General features: G+C 43.5%; 1 long non-coding RNA gene across 2 annotated transcripts in view; it reads left to right on the top strand.

Moving 5' to 3' along the window:
- LOC115301793 overlaps positions 1 to 16212 on the top strand; it is a 37638-nt gene that overhangs the window by 8313 nt on the left and 13113 nt on the right. The window contains exons 2-3 of one of the 2 annotated variants that reach the window (XR_003913292.1): positions 89 to 424; positions 14804 to 14882. This is a non-coding gene — a long non-coding RNA (uncharacterized LOC115301793). Of the gene's footprint in view, positions 1 to 88; positions 425 to 14803; positions 14883 to 16212 lie in introns of those variants that run through there. The other variant, XR_003913291.1, reaches the window with a different exon arrangement.

The raw sequence follows: 16212 nt of genomic DNA on the forward strand, positions 1-16212 counted from the left end.
GAGAAAGAACTGAAGCAACTCATTGATTATGTCCTATAAGTTATATTTGAGTAACGTAATGATTTCCTATTTTTGACATAAACCGTAGGGGATATTATTGTGAGACAGGACAGTGTCTCCACAGATGAGAAGATCAAAGCTCAGAAGGCAGGCCTTGAACCCTGGATTCCTGATTCTACTTGTTCCATCACAGCACACAGCCCCCTCACCCTGGCAGCAGAACTGAGTCCATGAGGACCCTGGAGCCAGGAGCCAGAAGCAGTGACCGGAAGATCAGGATATTACATCACACTGTCTTGAATAGTAACTAGAGTAAATGAAAACAAACACAAAATCTTTGACCAGCCTCTCCTTCCACATCCTACGGCATCCATCTTGCTGAGATGAGAGGAGTTGACATGACTAAAGTCCAGCAAGCAGCCAGGTAGGGTGTCCCCTCTGATCTGACACAGAAACCTTCTACGATCAACTGTCTATAATTCTGTCAAGGGTGTATGAAGAGGAGGAATATGTTTAGCTCAGAAACAAACACTCAGGTGGACATGTCAGGTCCCTTGGTGAGAGAGGAAGTAGGTTTGTTGCCTGTGATCCCAGAGATGAGGTCCGGGGAAGGAGATTGAGTTCATAGGCAAACAGACTTGGGCTCAACAAAAAGAATAATGTGCTAGCTTAGGATGCCTCATACCCAGAAGTCACTGTGTTCTTTGTGGAACCCCATAACGCAAGGAACTAAGCAGTTCTCTCTAGCTTCTGGCTTCTTCTCCACGTCTCTTCCCAGACCTGGTTGTTCTGCTACCTCGCAGTCCCTCATAAAGGACTGAGGGTGGGAATGTCCTTCTAGATGATGTTTTTGGGGGGCAAGGGGACAGGGTTTGGAAGTTCACTCTCCTCTCAGGGGGATTAAGAAAAAGGAGGGATTTATCACCTGCCATTGGTTCCAATGGTGGCTCTGCTACACGTAATCTTGGTGACTTTAGGCCAATTATTTGAAATTCCAGCCTGAGTTTCCCCATGTGTAAAATGGGAAGAATAAAAATCACCAGCATCATAGTGTAGTTGTGAGAATTAAATGCTTACCATGACCTGGCGCTTGGCAATACCAGGCACTTATGGAAACATGGCAGTCCCAGAGGGCTCTGAGGATTTGTGTCCAGTTTACAATGCTTAGAAATATTGACTAGAACTAGATGGTACATTCGATTAAACACGGTAACATTATAAGTCCAAGTACCTAGTGTTATTGTCGTTTTTTAAAAGTTTATTTATTTATTTTGAGAGAGAAAGTGTGGAGCTGGGGAAATCATAGAGAGAGGGGGAGAGAGAGAATCCCAAGCAGGCTCCATGCTGTCAGATCAGAGTCCAGTGCAGGGCTTGAAGTCACGAACTGTGAGATCATGACCTGAGCTGAAGTCTGATGGTTAATGACTGAGCCACACAAGTGTCTCCCCAAGTATCTAGTGTTTTTAAAGAAGTGATTTGATCTTAAGCATTGATGATTCTGAGCTGTGCTGTTAATACTGTTTTTTTTTTTATCAACTTCTTTTGTGTGGCCCTCTGCCAGCACATGCCAACAGAGAAGTGATAATAGATCTTGTAAGTATAAGAAAAACCACTGAGAGAAAACTTAAATTTTATATATTTGTTTAGTTCATTGTAATTATTTATGGACCTGAACTGAGTTTGAATTCCCATTTGGCTATTTCATTAGCTTTATAACTTTGGGTAAGTCACTTAACCATGTTAAACTTGTTTGCCCACATAGAAAGGGAATTATTGTAAGTGTTAAATATAATGAAAATATATAGAAAAAAGCCTAATGGTTGCCATGGCCTGAAGGTGTCCCCTCAAAATTCACATATTGAAACCCTAATCCCCAAAGGTGGTGGTTATTAGTCAGTGAGGCCTTTGGGAGGTGCTAAGTCATGAAGGTGGAGTCGTTACAAATGGGTTTAGTGCCTTGTGGATGAGGCACCAGAGAGAAAGAACAGTGTCCCTTCTATCATGCAAGGGCACAGTAATAAGGAGCTAGCTATGAACAAGGAAGGGGGCCCTTAGCAGCCATGCTGGCACCCCTGTCTCAGTGCTCCCTGCTCTATGACGAACAAAGTTCTATTGTCTTTAAGTGACCCAGTCTGTGGTATTTTGTTACAGCTGCCCAAATGGACTAAGACAAGGGTGTTATGTAACTATTATTAATATATTTTCCTGTAATCGATTTACTCATTTTTCAATTTTAGCTATTGAGCAACTGGGTTGGGAGGCATCAGTATGTCAAAGGGGCAGAGTTGGAGAACCACTACTAGTCAGTGGTTCTCCGGGAGTCAGAGACCAGTAATCAGTGGTGTTCTGGTCTCTCTGGGTTTCCTGTTGCTGCTGTAACAAATCGCTACATATGTGGGGACTTAGCACATATTTATTTTCTTAAAGTTCTGGAAGTCAGAAGTCTGAAATCAGTCTCACTGGGCCAAAGTCAAGATGCTGGCAGGACTAGTTTCTTTTGGAGAATCTAGGGGAGAGTCAACTTCCTTGCCTTTTGTAGTTTCTGGAGGCCTCTCTTGACTTGTGACCCTTCCTCCATCTCTCCAATCTCTTGCTTCTATCAACCTTATTTCTGCATTTAAATCTTCCTTTTCTAAGGATTCTTGCAATTACTTTGGGCCCTCCTGCAGAGCCTAAGATCATCTCCCCCTCTCAAAGTCCTTAACTTATTCACATCTGCAAAGTCCTTTTAGTTATTTGAAGTAATGCTCATAGGTTCCGGGGATTAAGATGTGGACACCTTGGGGGATTGGTAGATGGTGATTCTAGTGCTGGCTCGAAGCTTCTTTCGGAGTGAGCCGTGGGCCACTTAGAATCTGTGACTGTAAATGAAAAACAATAGGGAAAACTGTACTTGCTAAAATGAAAGCACTTTCCTTTTCTTCTCTACCCTGGGTGGTTGCATTTCATCCCAACTCAGCAAACCTTTTATCTGTAAATGCATTGTCTTGGGGTTACGTTTCATCTAATTTGTACTAATTCACGGGCTGGTTGAGCCCCTCTCCTACATTTTTGGGGCGTGTTCCCCCATTCTTCTGACACATCCCTTTTTTGCACTTGCTTGCCCCAGACTGACAGGCCTATCACATTTATAGAGCACTTTTATATCAGCACTGTTCTAAATACTTTGTATATATTAACTCATTTGATGGAATGTTCTGTGATGAGTAGATATCCCCATTTTTCAGATAGGGGAGCTAAGGCACTGAGAGATGTAACTAGGAATCTCAAGTGTTCAGAGCTTCTCTGGCTGCAGGACACACACTTTAAACCACTAAATCCAACTACTTCTCTGCAAGAAATTCCCACCAAATGGTCACCGTTTTCATAGAGCCCAGAAAGAAATGTTTTGGAGCCGGCTCCTACAGTTCTGCTCTGCTTCGTCTCAGAAAAAAAAACAACCAACCAAAAACAAAACAGAGAAAGAAAAGGAGTGAGACGGAGGGAAGCTCTCATTGACTTGATCTAGAAGTCGCTCTGGCCCATGGGTTCACAACATGCCTATGGACGATACCACAAGTAAGCGGTTAAAATATTTCATCATCCAGCAGTTAAGCTAGTGCCAAGCAGATGTTGATGGAAAGATTTTGGGGAAACATCATAAAATGATGATTAAGCTAAAAAGAATTTGAATGGTAAAAACTTTGTCTTAAATTTATAAATTTATGACTACTCTGTGCATTTGTGCAAACATCTCATCTTAAATCTGTAGCCATGCTGAGGACTTGGAAAGACAGAGAAGGGGTAGAGTGGGGAGAGGGATGGTGCCCGTCCCCCCCACCCCACACTTTGGCAGACTCTGCCCAGGATGGTGACGGGAAGTACAAGATGGCAGACCACACGGTGGGTAACAATCCAGGTTCTGGGCCAGACTGTCTGTATTCCAATTCTGAAACCATCTCTTATTAGCTATGTAACCCTGATTGTGCTTACTGACCTTTTCTGTGCCTTAGTCTGCTCAGTAGAAAATGAGCCTACTAACAGTACCAACCTTATAGGGTGTGTTAAATGGGCTAATACCCACAAGGCCATTAGTCTCCCATGTAAATTCTCTAAATATGTTAATAGTTATTATGGTCCCCTTATTATACATAATAGTCTTGGGAGAATGCCTTGCTTTTGGGAAGAGGGAGATGTTCTTGTTTGGATGGAAATCATAAGGGAGTCACTCACTGTGTGAGAGAGGGGAGAGATAATAAACTGTCTTAGTCAGCTTGTGCTGCTATAGCAAAGCACCATACTAGGTGACTTAAATAACATTGACTTCTCATAGTCTGCAGGCTGGAGGTCTGAGAGCAGGGTGCCAGCATGGCTGAGTTCTGGTGAGTGCCTTCCTTCTGGCCTGCAGATGACCATCTTCTCACCGTGTCCTCACCTGGTGGAGAGTCAGAACTCGGTCTCTCTTCCTCTTCTGATAAGGACACTGATCCCATCACAGGGTTCCACCCTCATGACCCCATCTAAATCTAATTTCCTTCCAAAGGCCTCACCTCCAACTACCATCACACTGGGGGTTAGGGTTTTAACATATACATCTTAGGGGCACACTACATTTAGTCCATAATATTTGCAAATGGAAAAGTTAAGAAGATGATTTCAGGTTGTGGAAATTGATGTGAAGAGAAGGTTTCATAAGAATGGGCTCAATTGTGCCTGGAGTTGGTGGGACAGAGAACCCTACTCCACTTGGGTGGTCATGGGGTGCTGTGGCCAAGATCTTGCAGGAGTATTGAGGCTGTGGCAGCAGGAGGGCAAAGGCCCTGAGGCGGGAAAGAGCTTGAGACTATGTGAGCTCATAATAAGGCCAGTGAGGCTGGAGGAAATGCATAGAGAAGCATGTGGTAGGAGGTGATGCTTGGGGAATGGGAAGGGCTAACGGGTGAATGGCAGGGACGGGGGTTGATTCTAAGCACGATGAAAAGACATTGGAGGATTTTAGCCAAGTAGAGACATGCTACAGTCTGTGTTTCAAACTTGATATTATTTTGCTAAGTTCTGTAATTTATGGTTCACGTTATTACTATGCATAGACACATTTATTAAGTACTTACTGTATGCCAAGCATGTGTTGACCACTCTACACACATGTGATATGGAGCAAACTGGAAATTTCTACAGAAGCACGAGGACACTTTGGATATGAAATTCCAAAGTGAAATGCCAGACCATATGCAGATGTTTAAGGGTGCAGACATTAGATGGTGTGAAAACCCCCTGTAGGATGTAAAAGGGTAAAGAGTGTCAGTTTGTGAAGAGGATTTCTTTGGGGGCAGCTGGTACCAGATCCCTCCAAATGCACCCTGTCCCCCAATAAGGGCCTCTGGTGAGACTGCTTGGACAGTAGGTTGTCTGGCTGGCACTGGGGGGCACACTGAGACCAGGTCTGACGTGGGAACATGGGCAGGATGGAGGAGGATAGAGGGGAGGGAGGTTGTAGGAGGGGAGTAAGTCAAAGGTATATGAGTGGTGGGCCAGAGGTGCCGACTGGTCAGGGTCTAGGTCATTTAAAAGGAGACTTCCCAAGAGGACCATGTAGAGGGACTGAGTTCCTCATGGGACAGACACTGGCTTGGGAAAAGGAGATTCGAAGACAAGTTAAATGTGATTGTTGTCTAGAACTGGACCTTACAATTTCTGAATTGAGACTGTATATGAGACGTGATTTGAGGACATTTATGGTCTAAGGTGCATGTGTTATGGGCCATGCTTCAGATGGGCTTCTACCGAGTACAAAGAAACAACACCTCCCCCCCCCCGCCCCATCCCATGACATCATGAAGGGAAGTGTTGAGTTTTGATTCTGAACAACTCTTCAACATTACTGGATATAAATATCTTATTGAACCTTCTCTGAGGTGAGTAATCTTATTCCCACTGAAAAGGTGAAGAAGTTAAGGCTTGGAGAGTTTCCACCAATCAGAATGAGGCCGTAAAATTCGTAGGGAGTCAAAACATGGGTTTAAACCCAGAGCTTCTCCCAGCCATTGCATCATGCTGCTGAGGAAGCAATAAAGGACCCGGCCATGGGCAGTCTGACCATGAACTGGTGGAAATGGCTCATGGGTGGTGGGTTTTGATTTTTTTTTTTTAAAGAAAGAAGGGTGTTAGCCAACACATCAAGCTGAATTTGTCATCTTTCCGTTGAGGATTTGAAAAGTTCCCCAGAAGGAAGTGGGACTTTGGACCGGTGGTTCAGAGTAATTTCTCCGGCACATTACGAGAAACCAGCGCTGGGTCTTCAGGGAGATGAGGAACGTGGGGGTGCTGCTTTCTTCTCACCTCCCCACGGCCCTCTTCCCCTGCTGGTGTGTGCTCCCCACTGCTACCTTCAGACCTGAAAGTTCAGGGCCAGTCCTGGGGGCTATGACTGTTTATCAGGATGTGCATCTTGTATACAGTGTGCTGAGTGTGCAGGCTGGGGACAGTTTGTAAAACTGCAGAGCCACTTTGGAGAGGTGAGCAATTCTGTTTTTCAGAGGGGCCCTCAGGCGCCCCTGAAGCATAGCCTGTCAGCCTCTCCCTGCTGTTCCGTTTCCTTTCTCGGGGACACCCTGAAACCAGCTTCATCTGTGCGCACCACCAACTCCAGTAAAGCCATTTTTAATCACCCATTTTTGGGATCATGACTATCAGGTAAATAAAATACTGCTGTAGATTCAAGCATGGCCTTTACAGCATTATATTAAAACAATAAATCACGTATCACAGACTCAGCGTTTGAGCCAGCTTTTATTGCATTATTCCATTCTCTCCATTATCCAGCTTTAAAATCCCTCCCCCTGCATTTATGATTTTGAAACATTACATCAGTTATGTCCCCATGGCACTTTAATCTAATCCAAAACTTTAAGGGAGTAGGTGAGTGTTTAGGACACCGGGCCAGGCTCTGATCATTTTACGAAACCATTGTTTTATAGAAGAACATTACCTTTATTACCAGATTCTATGGTGTGTTTGGGGGGACAATCTGGTTACAATTACAAATAGCATTTTTTAACAGCTGCAGTAGAAAGCCCAGCCATTTGAAGATGAGATACGGCTTCCTCGATGGGTCGTAGCATATTGGTGCAAGATGTCAAAAGGAAGCATGTTGATACCTCAGCCTGGTGCTTCTCCTTGGGGATTTTATGTTCACTATTGGTGCAGGTGGTTCCAATGGAAACACTTGACTTGGTTCTGAGCCCTAAAGTAATGTTAGTAGTTCATAGCACAATCGCCACCTGTATCAGAGAAAATCTTTATGTACTGGGTAATGTGGTTTGTTAAATTCACCCCAAATGAACTGGATGCCATTAAACCTTTAGAGTAATGGATTCTCTCTTATGAGATGGGAGGTCAGACTCCCAGGGGAGGGACTACGTTCTGCCCCCATTGCTTCTCCGCTTCTCAGCGAAGCAATGGGTGTCTGTTTCCATCAATTTCAAGCAGACGTCAATGTCCATGTTTGCTGTTCCTCGGTACCCGTTCCTTTTATTTACTTTGTAGGGTGGAGATAGCGCCTAGATAAAAGTGTCTTCAAACAATAACTCAAACCATGTCAGTAGGATACTGTTTAACATTCAAGTGGCCTGTCTTTCATATACCATAAGCCTCTGGGAAACCAATAAATGTCAAAGAAATGTCAAATTACGTACGTATTTATTGGGCCCACAGTGCACTTCTGAGAAGGCTTTGTGGCCTTTGGTCTTCCCATTCTTTGAAGGTATCACACAGAGTAGGTGCCATAAGCACATCAAGCGAATCTCAGCATCCACCTCTGTACTCTCCACAGTCCAGCACCAGGGTGTGGGAGGGGCTTCTCCCTCGGGGCTTTGCTTGCGAGATGAGTCTTTTAGCTCTGATATCAAAAGTAGGTGGGCAGACACATCCCCACAATCAGTAAAGGCTCAAGTTTGGATGGTCTTTGATGTTCCTCTCCCTTTTGGTAGGAACCTTTTAATGTTGTGTGGAAATAAGCTGTCAGGATTTTTAGCAACTGCTTGGGGGTGAAGGGAGGTGGGCAGGGAGGTGGGTGCGTGGAAGAGAAGTGGGATGACCGTTGGCATTAGCAGCTGGTATTGGCAGGGCTTGCATGGCCCCTCTGGTCCCTACTAGGAGGACACACACACCTTTCTCTCTGTACCTTGTACAGGAAGACCCCTGACATGCCCAGCCTTTCTGAGGCAGCATAGCCTTCAAGGACAAAGCTGAATTCACAGGCAGCCAGCTAGGGTATCCGTTTCTCTTCTCTTTAGCAAAACTGGAAGTGAATGTTACATACTTCTTATAAAAAAACTGCATCAATATGAGAAATAAATTATTCAGTTTTTGATTTCTCTTCCTACAGCCATTCTCTCAAACTACCTGAATTCTAAAGCCCCCATTTTCCCTTTTCTTTAAAATTTTTTAAAATGTTTATTTATTATCGAGACAGAGAGAGACAGAGCATGAGCAGGGGAAGGGCAGAGAGAGAGAAAGGGAGGCATAGAATCCGAAGCAGGCTCCAGACTCTGAGCTGTCAGTACAGAGCCTGATGCAGGGGCTCGAACACATGAACCACAAGATCATGACCTGAGCCAAAGTCGGATGCTTACCCAATTGAGCCACCCATGGGCCTCTTTAAATATTTTAAAAATGTTTATTATTTATTTTTGAGAGAGACAAACAGAGCACGATCAGGAAGAAGCAGAAAGAGAGGAAGACACAATTTGAAGCAGGCTCCAGGCTCTGAGCTGTCAGCACAGAGCTTAATGTGGGGCTCAAACCCATGAACCATGAGATCATGACTTGAGCTGCAGTTGGACGCTTAACCGACTGAGCCATCCAGATGTCCCCAATTTTTCCTTTTCTAATCTTGAGAAACCCAGCGTTTCTGAAGTGCCTACCTTGGGACTGGCATGGTGCTTAGCCATTCATGTTATGTTATCTCTAGATAGGCCTGCAAGGCACATGAAGCCATCCCCATTGGATTCATGATAAAACTGAGGGTCTGATTTCCTAAGTAACCTCACCTGTTCAGTGCCAAAGCAAGAATTTGAACCCAGGTTTTTTTGGCTCCCCACCTATTACTCAGGGGGATGCCCAGAAAATACCCACTCCTGACTTTTGGGGCCACTCTGAACAAATATAAATATCTGGGTAATGTATTCAAAGCTGTTCAGTTCTGAGGTCCATCCAGATGCAGAATCTTTGCAGGGCACTTTAAACCACACCCCAATGTTTGCCCAACAAGTTTTTCTTTTTCTAAATAGGAGATGTAATCCTAGTCTCTTTACCAACACATGTTCAAAGAAGGTGCAAAGTCAATCATTAATCAATGCATTTGAAGGCAAAAAAGATGGATAATGGGATAAGCCAAAATTGAGGAGAAGAATTTGGTTAACTACAGTAATTCCACTATATGTTACTTATTTGAAGACTTAAAAAACACCAGAATCTTGAATGGAAAAATTATCCAGGAAGAGCATTAAGCATGGTGATGCCGGGAAGTAAAAGGCTGGGCATGTCCTGCATGTAGAACACACTGAAAGATTTCAAAGAACTTTTTTAGACTGTGTCTCTGGAAATAAAAAGGGGTGGTCCTGGAGTGGGCAAAGTCATGCTTATAGATGAACTTCGGAATTTTGGAAAGAAAACTTCTTTGAAAGGAGACTCCATCAACTTAGGTTTATCATTCTAATCTCCCTTGACTCCCCCTTCGATAAACTGCCCTCGTTTGTTTTGTTTCTCTCTTGTCGATCATGAAATGATTTTGCAGTTGAATCAACCTGCAGATTACTCTTCCGTGTGACCTTGAATAAGAGAGCACACGACCGCTTACCCAGCAGGCATTTATTCAGGTCCTGAGCTAGACATATGCTTACGTGTCCTCCTGAGACATTCCTCCCCTCAAGAATTCTAGTGACCACACTAAAAGGAGCATCCCTCACGCTGGAAGACCAGGGACATTTTCTGGCCTTTTCTCTGGAATTGCACTAATGGAAAATTTTGTGCCTTAGAAAAGAAAGTCCAGATGCTCAGTGAAATTCTTAGACTTAGAAGAATCTTAATAATTTGGACTTTTCCGATGTAGAATGTATTCCAAGTCAGACACGTGCTTGGAAAGTTACAAGCATTAATATTGGAAACTGGGTTGCGTGAAACATGCTTGATATCCCCTGAGAAAACATTTTTGAAAGTCCATTTGACACCTGTTTCCATATCAATAATCAATGTGCTCTTTCCTTTTTTTTTCTTTTTCTTTTTTTTGCAAATGTTTTATTTATTTTTGATTCAGAGAGAGACAGAGCATGAGAGGGGGAGGGGAAGAGAGAGAAGGAGACACAGAACCAGAAGCAGGCTCCAGGCTCTGAGCTAGCTGTCAGCACAGAGCCCAACGTGGGGCTCGAACCCACGAATGTGAGATCTGACCTGAGCCGAAGTCGAAGGCTTAACCAACTGAGCCACCCAGGCGCCCCAATGTGCTCTTTCCTGATCACTTATCTGATTATGAAAACAAACCCAGCAAGGAATTTATTTCCCAATGTGTAGTGATCCTGTTTTGACTAGAATATATAGTTGTACTTAATAAGCTTGCATATCTTTGAGTATCCAGTGATTTGGGACTTTTTCTCTGACCAATTTTGGGCAGAGCTAATCTAATTAATGAGATATTTCTGTATTTCAGTGTTGACAGGTTTCTTTTCATCTTTTTAAATTATTTTCAAGAATTTTTCTAACTAGAAATACAAACAAATTACACAGGGGATTTGAAAAAATTAACAAATGATGCTAGATATCATTAGCAAGGAAAATTGTAGATTTTTAAGAAAACATATATTTATTTTTGAGAGAGGGAGAGGGAGAGACAGAGTGTGAGTAGGAGGGGCAGAGACAGAGAGGGAGACACAGCATCTGAAGCAGGCTTCAGGCTCTGAGCTGTCAGTACAGAGCCCAACGTGGGGCTCGAACCCATGGACTATGAGAGCATGATCTGAGCTGAGGTGGATGCTTAACCAACTGAGCCACCCATGGGCCCTGAAAGTTGTAGATGTTTTGTAGCTTGTTTCTTCATCTTGGCTAGTATCACAGGTTCATGGTGGTTGATTTTATTAGTCAACTTGACTGGGCCATGGGACCTAGATAGTTGGTCAAACGTTATTCTAGATGCTTCTTATGAAGGCCTTTTTTGATGAGATTAACTTTTAAATTGATAGGCTTTGAGTAAAGCAGATTGCCTTTTATGATGTGGTGGGTCTCATCCAATCAGTTGCAGACCTTAACAGAACAAAGATTGGTCTCTGAGCAAGAAAGACTTCGGCCAGCAACTCTTCCCTAAGTCTCTAGCCTGCTAGCCTACCCTCTAGATTTTGGACATGCACTTCCAAAATTATATAAGCCAATTCTTTACAAAAGCTCTCAGCCCCACCCCCTAAATATACATGCATCTCTAGATTTGGATATAGCTCTTGTTCGTGCTCCAGAGAACTCTGACTAGTACAAGAGGCTTCACAGAATATTAACTGTCTGAGAAAGCACCCAGCATCATGCTTGGCACGTTTTAGAAAATGATTGTTTAAAACTTTATATGTGTGGTGAGTTGGCCGGCTTTAAGGTCTGATGCGGAATGCCATTTAATAAAGTTTGTCTCTATTTTCTGTTTGATGCTTGTATGGTATTTAGCACAATGGTGATGGTGACTAAACATATGCAAGAACTTTGTAGAACACCTGGTTGATAGGGGGCCAAGCAGTCCAACGGCACAAAACCAGGGAGAAAATAAACTTTTGTTTTGTGGCAGGATTCCATTCACAGACGTGGTTGTAGGCAGTTTTCTAAATGCCAGGCTTAAACTAGCACGTGTGAAAAGTGGAAGAGAAGAGGTTGTTGAACATAAATATAAGATGTTAATTTTTTTATGTGTTTCGGGAACTTTGGAATATTTATACAGGCAGAATTGGCCCCCAGTAGAGAGTTCGGATACTGAGAGAAATGCTGGACTAGTTTGTGCAATGGACTAGTAAAATGTGTAATGTTCATTTTATGAAATAGTATTTTTTCCTTCATAAAGATGATTCATTAGAAAATATAGACAATTTGACAAATGTGAAAAGATAGAACATAGGGTGGGAATCCCTTTTAAAAGATGATCATTATCAATATTTCGGGGTATTTTCTTCCTGTCTTTCCCCCCCTTTGTCTTTTCTTAGTGTTTGGAATTTACATAGTTGTATTATGTTGTCATATAGAAAATAATTTGTATTATTATTCTTTTCTCTGTTTATGTAAAATAAATATTTATTGAAAATTTATGGAAGTGTAGCTACTTGTCCAGGGAAAAGAGTTAATCTCCCTGGAAATCAGAGAAAAAGACTGTAAAATTTTAAAAAGAAAATCTTATGACTGTTAGGACATTTTTTTTCCTTCCGGGTTGGTCATTAGTATCTCTGCGAGTTTCTCTGGTCTCTAAAACCACAGTTGTGCTTCCGAGGGAAGCAGTCCAGGCTAGCGGTCAAGTGTCCCGGTTCTAGAGCCAGAAGTCCTGGTTCAGATCCCAACTCTGCTGCACACCTGTGGAGTAAGCGTGGGTGAATTTCCTCATCTATAAAATGCAGATTAGAAACTTCCTCTCTCATAATGGTTGCAAGGATGACATGAAAACATGGGGGAAACACTTAAAACAGTGCTTAGAACTTAGGAAACTTGTAATTGATGATTGCTTGTTATTAGATGACACATCATTGTTTCTAATTACCCCATTAATGTAATTTGCAAAGACAACAGCACCTGGTTAGTGAGTGCAAGATAACAAGTGCTTTACATACATATCTTATTGTTACAACCATTCATTATAACAGTTCGTGAGCTAGGCATGGCCATGCCCATTTTGCAGAGGAGAAAACCGAGGCTTGGGAAGTAATTTAGGTGTGCTGAAGTCTAACAGCTGCTCAGTGGGAAGATAAGCCACTGATTGTTTAGACCTCCTTGTGGCTGTTAAAACAAGGAAAGTGCAATCTCACCTGTGCAGGTGTGAGAGCAGCTCCAACTGGAGGACGTGGAAGGGAAAGGAAAATGGGAATTTTAAAGAAGTTCGCCAGATTCTGCAAGTTCTGAAATCCGCATAAAGAATGGGCGTGATTCTGGAATCGGTTTTAGAGGCTGAACACATTCTTGCAGCCCCACTAGTGAGTTACGGATTTTTGATCACTGTGTTCAAAAATCTTTTCATTAAAAATGAGAAACAATAACCAAAAAGGAAAATGTGTGTTCTCCATGAGGAACTGCAGAAAAGGAAGACACATTTCCCTTCTTCAATTTTCTCTGGAAAATAAGTCCTTGTGTCTGAGAATGGAAGCAGAGAATTCGAGGCTGTTCCGAGGCATGATTGCGTCATGTGCCAACAGCTTGTGAAAGCAACACCCAGGGTAATTTATCAAGGAAACTGCTTTTGACTCTATTCTTCTCCCTGGGGTTTATGAAACTTCAGCAGGTGGCATTTTGGTGTTTAGCACGACAAGCTTGTGAAATTGCAACAGCCAGCAAAGAGGGGGGCAAGTTGGTCTGGCTTCTTTTGCGTATGAAAGAGAAGGGCAAAACTCCCATGTATGGAGCCTTTTGAATGCACTGGGTCCTGGGCTAGCTGCTTTCACATGCACTGACATTTATATCGAATTTCACACATCCAATTTCATTGTCCCAGTGGTCATTTAGTAATTCAGCTACTATTTATTGAGTGCCTACCAACGAGCAGGTACTAGGTAAGGTGCTGGGTTTATAAGCATTCAGGCCACTGCTAGGATTCAGTTCCTTGTGATGCAGCTCTGAGGGCCCCCTTGCCTGGCTGTTAGCCCGGTTGCTCTCTGTCACTAGGGACACTTGTAGTACATTGTCAGGGACCTTCTCACAAACCCTCCCCCTCATCTGAGCTGGCAGTGAAACCCCTCGAGTTAAATCCCTGACACTCCTTAAATAAATGACTCTCCCTCTAAGGGCAACTGGGTGGCTCAGTCCATTGAGTGTCTGATTTCATCTTGGTTCATGATCTCATGGTTCATGGGTTCGAGCCCCACATCTGGCTCTGTGCTGTCAGCACAGAGCCCACTTCAGATCCTCTGTCTCCATTTTTCTCTCCATCTCTCTCTCTCTCTTTCTCTCAAAAATAAATAAACATTAAAAAAAATAAATGACTCTCATACTGCTACCAGCTAGAGAATATTCTCTGGTCGAGCAGTTAATGCTCAAGTTAGGCTTGCCCAGATAAATCTACTTATTTGGTCAACCAAAAAGCAACTGATTGTTAACCTGAATTCTGCAACTATCTTTTTGCCATTTAATGTCACAGAGTCGCAGGAATGATCTCACCATACCTATGGGACAAGGACCATGATGGTAATAGAGTCTGTCTGCCCCAGGGGTTAGATATTTTCGCAGTTTCATGAACACTGTGAAGTACATTTTTGTTTGGTTTTCAGTTCTGATGCTTTCCTGGTTTCCTGCTAGGGCCTGAATACCCTGTATGTTTTCTAATAAGTCTCTAGAGCAGATAGGTTTGGTCACCATGCAAATGTGCGTCTCAGAGTCCCTGCTGCAGAGCAGGTCACAGACTAATGACTTTAGCTCCGAATCCTTCCCCGCCTCACCCAAAAGCTTTGTTTTCCAGACTCTGTTCCAGAGAGTGACTGTTCAACAGAAAGCTATTTTGGCTCATCATATGAAGACTCCCCTTCAGCCTGGTTGAAACTTTCTAGAATGGCATTGCGGTCTGAGGTTTTCATATCAAACCACCTTCTTCCCTCTCTCCCTACAGGGCTCAGACCAGCATTGCTGTCTGATGGCTTTCCTCACCTCCTCTGGACCACCCTCTTTTCCTCACAGGCATTTCCCCCAATAAATCTCTTGCATATCTAATCCTGTATTGGCATCTACTTGGTGGAAAACCCGTATCAGCGCAAGCAATGCCAGAAATGTCCCCGATAACCGGTAGTAAATGGGGTTCCAGGACTGGCTCGCCTACCACCTGGTTGCAAACAGGATATCATTCTGACTGGGTTGTGGGGCACAGAGGGTCCCTGGCACAAAGCGACCACTATGGACTGAATTGTATTTCCTCCAATCTCCTATGCTGAAGTCCTAACCCCCAATAGGACTGCATTTGAAGATAGAGCTTTTAGGAGGTAATTTCAGTTGAGGAGAAGGGTAGGGTCCTAATCTGAGAAGGTTGGCAGTCTTATAAAAAGAAAATGAGAGACAGCTTCTTTTGTTTCTCAGTAACTGACTGACAAGTCTATTCAGCCTGAAGCATTTCACTATTTCATGTGAATAGACTTTTCTTCCCTGATAATAGACTATACCCTGGAGAAAGGGGACATTTTGAAGACACTTGGACATGGGGTCTGAGTTGATATTGCTACTGAGAGACCAAAAGTGTCACCATGGCCCTCTATTACAGTGAAGGCTTAGAGGGCAGGGATAAAACGACATCCTGGATGAAGTCTGGCTCACAGTGGCCCACGGGCTTCACAGGCTCCCTCAGTGGTCATTTCCCTGGGCTTCATCAGGCCTGTTCCAACCAATGGCTGAGCACAGAGTCCACATGGATGCGGTCCCATTTCTGCAAGATGTTAATACTCCTCTGATGGACCACATTGGCTTAAGAATCCGGGACAGCCTCTCGGAACTTTCGTCAGACCTCATGACAGATGAGGACCATTCACTCAAACCTTCCTCCTTCCCTGTCTCATTCAGACTCCATTGTGGTCTGCAGGCTCTTCGGGTTCCACCAGCTCCCCTTCCATTTTCCCTGGTGGGCACTTTCCCTAGTAAATATGTTGCACATCTAATCTCATTTTAGCATCTACTTCTGGGAGAACCCAAATGCAGAGGGACTTGCAGGCAGGTCCTTACTTATGCACATGGGTGAGCGTCTGTTCAGCTGGAGTCTTGCTTTAGCAGCAGGTCAGTCACATTACGTGTCCCCTCAGTTACTATAAGGCAGCAGAGGGACTCCTGGGTGGCTCAGTCAGGTAAGCGTTCCACTCTTGGTTTCAGATCAGTCATGATCTCATGATTCATGAGTTTGAGCCCCACAACAGGCTCTGTGCTGACAGTGTGGAGCCTGCTTGGGATTCTCTCTCTCTCTCTGCTCCTCCTCTGATCTCTCTTTGTTTCTCTGTCTCTCAAAAATAAATAAATAAACTTAAATTTTTTTCATTAAAA

This window comes from Suricata suricatta, chromosome 9, assembly GCF_006229205.1.
Source record: "Suricata suricatta isolate VVHF042 chromosome 9, meerkat_22Aug2017_6uvM2_HiC, whole genome shotgun sequence".
Classification (NCBI taxonomy): domain Eukaryota; kingdom Metazoa; phylum Chordata; class Mammalia; order Carnivora; family Herpestidae; genus Suricata; species Suricata suricatta.